The sequence below is a fragment of the Sinocyclocheilus rhinocerous genome, unplaced genomic scaffold (assembly GCF_001515625.1).
Source record: "Sinocyclocheilus rhinocerous isolate Xijiao unplaced genomic scaffold, SAMN03320098_v1.1 scaffold3377, whole genome shotgun sequence".
Classification (NCBI taxonomy): domain Eukaryota; kingdom Metazoa; phylum Chordata; class Actinopteri; order Cypriniformes; family Cyprinidae; genus Sinocyclocheilus; species Sinocyclocheilus rhinocerous.
This window is the reverse complement of record NW_015654499.1, coordinates 56,698-62,230: the sequence shown is the minus strand read 5'-3', so window position 1 is coordinate 62,230 and position 5,533 is coordinate 56,698.

Here is a 5,533-nt window from a genome sequence, read left to right as displayed (position 1 = left end):
CACACACACACACACACACACACACACACACACACACACATATATATATATATATATATATATAAACACAACTGACAGCATCAATATTAATTTATTTTAATTGCATTCCTTTATACTTAGGCTTCCTTAAATTCAAAATCGAGTTCTGCATCCTATGGTTACCTTAAGTCTGCACACAACTCTGCTTTCAGGTTTTGAGAGCTGTCTTAAAATTCAAAAGTACAGAGTTTAGTTAACAACAGGAAAGAAGATTGACTTAAGTAGCTTTTCTTAGTAGCCTTTAGTAGCTGCAGTGTTGATTGGAATTGGATTTTCAAAATGGTTAGCAGGAATGCATGGAAATCCAAACACATGCATTTGTGAAAAGTTCCACTTTTAAGGAATTTAGCTTCATTTAAAAAAATTTAATGAAACCTAATTTAATATTGGTGGAGCAATTAATATACCCCAAAGGTTCACTATTCTTTGTGATAAGTTCTGTGTGTTGATGTTGTCTCTGGCTGTTTGGATGAGATCTGTTTGGCACTTTTTAAGCTCTATTTAACTTGTTGCCTCCTAAACAGCTTTTTGATCCTGGTTGACCTTTGACCTTAGGCCAACTGTGACTCTGGCAGCCATATTCAGAGGAAAAGAAAACATGATCCAAGAAAAACAATCAGGATGGTGAATCAGAGCATGTGGAAATATGAAAGCTCAGGTTAATGGCAGTGTGCGAGGATCACTTTTCTAAAGCTTTATATATCTGTGAAATTATCGTAAGCCATCCAACTAAGGACAAGATTATCTGGATTATTTTCTTTAAAATATATAACCTATAATCTTTAGTGCAGTGAAGCTGCCTGCAGTGCAATAGGCAATCACAACATCTCACGTATGGAGAGAGTTAGACTAACTTTCTCTGTCAAGCCCACTTTTTCCTTTGTGTCTCATTCAGTCCATCACCCCCTTCAGCACAAACAACATTCTCCATTCTGCAGTGGCCATTACATCTGCTGTCAGTTGAGTCAGCTTTAAGTCAAGCCCAAGTCTGTGTATGACAGAGGAAGAGGAAGAGTGAGTCATACAAAACCCAAAGAAAGGAAAAGGTGTAGGAGTTGCAAGAACTGCTTTCAGAGATTTCTTAATGTTTATCTTCAGCCTTTTTGTCACTTTCTTTTTACAGTGAGAGAGGAAATAAGAAGAAAAAGGGCAAATGTTATCAAGAAATGCAAAAAGATGCGAGCCAGATTCAAACTCCCATAACCCATATATGCACCACTGTGCAATGTGGAGCACATATACTAACTGCCAGGCCATCTTCTTCTACTCTACCTTATTTATTCTGTCTTTATGTTTGCATTACTGTAATCACAAGAATTATTGTTTTATTTTGATATAGTTTATTTTTAATTTATTTTATTTTAAAACAAACGTTTGAAGTGCATGTAGTGACTGTCTATAAAAAATGACAAAAATATAAAATTTGTAACGGTACCAAACAACCCTTAATATTTATTTATTTATTCCCACAGGATATGATTACTGTCAAGTTGGAACTTTCATAAAATTCAAAATGTAGGGAAAAAAATGTACTTTGTAAAAAAGTTACAAGTTTTTAACTTTGAATTTGACAGGGATATAATTATTATTTTTTTTTTTTACAGTTCTGAGACTTAGTGTGTTAATTTTCACATGAGGTGAAGTTTCTGTAGTTTCCTTTAGTTTCTATTCTATTCTATTCTATTCTAATTCTAATTTACGTTGGTCAGGAATTTGTTCAGCTTTGCTGTTTAAATGAGCTATATAAATACATTTGACTTCTATTCTATTCTATTCTATTCTATTCTGGCATGCATATTCACTCTGCTTTAAAATTAGACTCAAAATGCATCTTTATTCTTTGGAATTTTTGAAGTAATTTTTTTGTATTATGTATGTCATACATTTTATAGTGTTGTAATTTACGTTGGTTGGCTGGCAATTTGGTCAGCTTTGCTGTTTCAATGAGCTATATAAATAAATTTGACTTCTATTCTATTCTATTCTATTCTATTCCTTGCAGTGACAGTTTTTAAACATTGAACAAACCCTTTAACCCAAAGGTTTGGACCTCTCCATCTCAGTTCCACTTCGTCTGCAAATATAAAAAAAAATAAAATAAAATAAAAAAAAACTTTGATAAAAGTCCTATGCAAAACACCTGCCAGAGATGAAGGAAAAAGAAAAGGGGAGGAAAAAGAAAAATGAGGAGAGTGAAGATTATTGGTTTAAATGTGTCAAATTACTTGCTCCAAGATTTAGCATCTGTCAGGGCATTTAGGAATATGTCCCACCCGTAAAAAGCCATAGACTCCACCCACAACTCAGCCCATTGCCCCGCCCAGCCCTCTGTGGCAGAAGCCTTACAGGAAGCAGCATTCTGAGCTAAGTTTCCTCTGTAGCCACATCTCACTTGGCTGAAGCCCAGGCTCACAGGCGACAGACAATAGCAGGTTTCAACCACAAAAATTTAGCCTTTACAGTTCCTTTTCCTTCTCCATGATAGGACCTGAAACGTAGAGATTGTCTAAATCTCAGCATGTGCTTTGAAAGAGACCCTAAAGTCCTGTAGCCTTTATATTTATATATCTATGAGTAAATCAAGTGTCTACTTGAATAAATTTTTTCCTCCCCCTATTTTCAACACACATCTGTTTGTGCTTAGAGTGACGTTGCTAAGATGATCCTCCAGTGCTAAAGAATAGAATAAATCTCATCCCTCTCTGCAGCCACATGTGAGATCCAGGCATGATGGGAAGAGGGCCACCAGACGGCTGCTAGGGGAAAAAATAAAGCAGAAGAAGTGGGTGGGATTTGATAGAAACTAGGGTCAAAGTTCATACCCTTGAAGGTCAACGTTGGCAGCTGCTACAGTGGCCTGGGTGTTTTTTTCCCCCCCCTTGAAATGTGCAGTGACACCATCCATATAGCAGTTAATTTTACCTTGGATGAAAAGTTTGAAACATATTCAGCCACTTTTTGTTCATAAACAAATGCGATTACCTGCATTTATTCACTCAACCCAGGTCCAGGATCAGTCTGTTTTGCTCTATTTTGTTGAAGAAACCTGATCACATACCTGTAGTTCTTCCCAGAGGAACTTTCGGTCAGGGCTTTAAATTTCAGACTGTGATGCAGAAGTTTTCTCCATTAGACTGAAGCTCCTCCTTTCCATGGGTGATGACCCTGCACATGGCAGAATACATACAATCAAGGGTTGAGCACTAACATACCAGCCCTAGCATTGGCAACATGGCACAAAGCGGTCACTCTTGGCTGCAACAGCATATGACTTGTTTTGATTCTTTATAGGCCATGATCAAAGACAGATAAAGGCTTCTTGGCCTATGCCCTTAAAATGAGTTTTAGCTGAAACCGGCATGCAAATTATATACTAAGTGAAAGTCAAGCAAAATACATTCAATTTAGGTTCACTAAATGTGCTTAGCATTTCAACATAGCATATATAATTAGCTATTTGCAACAAAACAGGCTCAAATTGGATGAATCCCACAAATTGTCACTTTCAGAATAACAAAAAAGAACCTTGTTAAATTGCTGTAATATTTCATAAAACTATACATATTCAAATATTTATTTTTAACATTTGTTAGATTCATCCCATTTGAGCCGGTTTTTGTTGCTTATAGGTAATTGCCATGATGGGGAGGAGCAGGGAACGGGGGACTCCTGCCGGCTGCCCGAACCCGCAGGAGCCGCCGCCGCCAGGCATCGCGGAAGAGTTTACTGGTGGAGGGCCGAGCGGCAGTGTGTCTGGGAACCGGAACGATTTAATTAAAAATTTTTTTTTTGAACATTTAAATACTTTAATAGGTAATTATGCTATAACATAACATAACATAACATAACATAACATAACATAACTGTGACGAGAGGGGCGGGCCTGGACTTTATTTTGTGGTTTGTGTGCGGCAGTCGTCCGCGAGGGGCTGCCACTTTACTTTCATTTTGTGTTTGTTTATGTTATTAAAGTATTTAAAAATAACATAACATAACATAACATAACATAATACAAACACGTGTGTGAACATGGATAACTATTTATCAATATCTATTAAACTATTTATATAAATGATTCTAGCCCTTTGTCAATGTCCCAGTGTCGTGTGGCCGAAATGTTTGGGTAGAGGATGATATTACTACGTGCTGTGTGTCACGTGTGAGTGGCATTACGTGACTCCATAGTTCAACTTTAGTTTCTGCTTTTCGCTGCCCTGACCTGCAATCATGAATAAACAGTCTCTGCCCATTACAGACTGAGAGCAGGAGCCTGTGAGATGAAACGCATGAGAGAAAAGCATTAGCTCCAAAAACAGGTTCCACTTTAGTTTTTAACATTACGTCTAAAATGGGGAGACCTTCTCCTGACCACACCACAAAAATGTAAGGAACGCCTTGTTCCTTTAGAATAGCCTTTCTCTCTGCCACTTTCTCTCTCTTTTTCTCTAATTTCTCTTCTCTGTCAATTCAAAATGCAACTGAGTTTACAAAAGCACACAAACATATGCGCTCAGTTCTAAAACCCAGTGAGCTGCCACTGTAGGCATCATTTTAAGGCATCATAGACGGACACCCAAAGTGAAGACTATTCCAAAAGTTAGATACCTAAGATACCTCGAGTTTTGGAGTTGCATACATCTTTCAATGTATAGAAAATCCCAGAATGCATTGCTACGAGCTCAGTGAAAAAAAAAAAATAATAAGAAGAAATAAAAAAAAAAATCTAGACAAACCTAAAGAAGTATATAGTGTTCATTCTAAATAAATATTCCAAATCATATAGAATTATTCTGAATATTTAAATATATTTTACATTATATTCTATATTTCTCTATAAATATGTGTGAATCACAAGATTCTGCATAAAATTCCAATTCATTCAATACTGAAATTTATCAATAAAATCTTAAAATGATTAAAAACGGACAATTTACCCCAAATGTTTGAGTGAAAAATGACTTGAAAAATCCATTAATCTAGTATTGAAGGAATTGTGGGTGAAATCTGAGCTCCACAGGCCAGGCTTGCTCCAAATGGTACACATTTAACCAATCATGACCATATTTAGATTCTGGCTAGTAGAAGCAATCCAGAAACCAAGAGACAAAGCGAGAAAATATGGCTTTCCGATAACGTGGCAGTGTGACGTACCAAGCCTCGAGGAAAATCCACACTGCTGAAGATGAAAATAAAGATGAGACACACAGAAAGAGAGAGATGAAGACAAAACCATAAATGTGATGCAATGCAAAACACAGTAAAAATGACTTTAAGCTCACATTCTCCAGAAGAAGAGAGAAAGAGAGGGAGGAAGGAAAAGTTCAGTGTCACTTCAGACACATATTGCTTGAATTAAACTGCAGAGAATGGGAGGGGGAAGAGGCTTTGAATTCTTTTCCATTGAGATCAGCTCTTTACTGCCTCTCTGACCAGTCTGAGAGAGAAGCCTCTACTGTCAGGCACCTCTCATCCAGCAACGGTGCTGCAGAAGAAT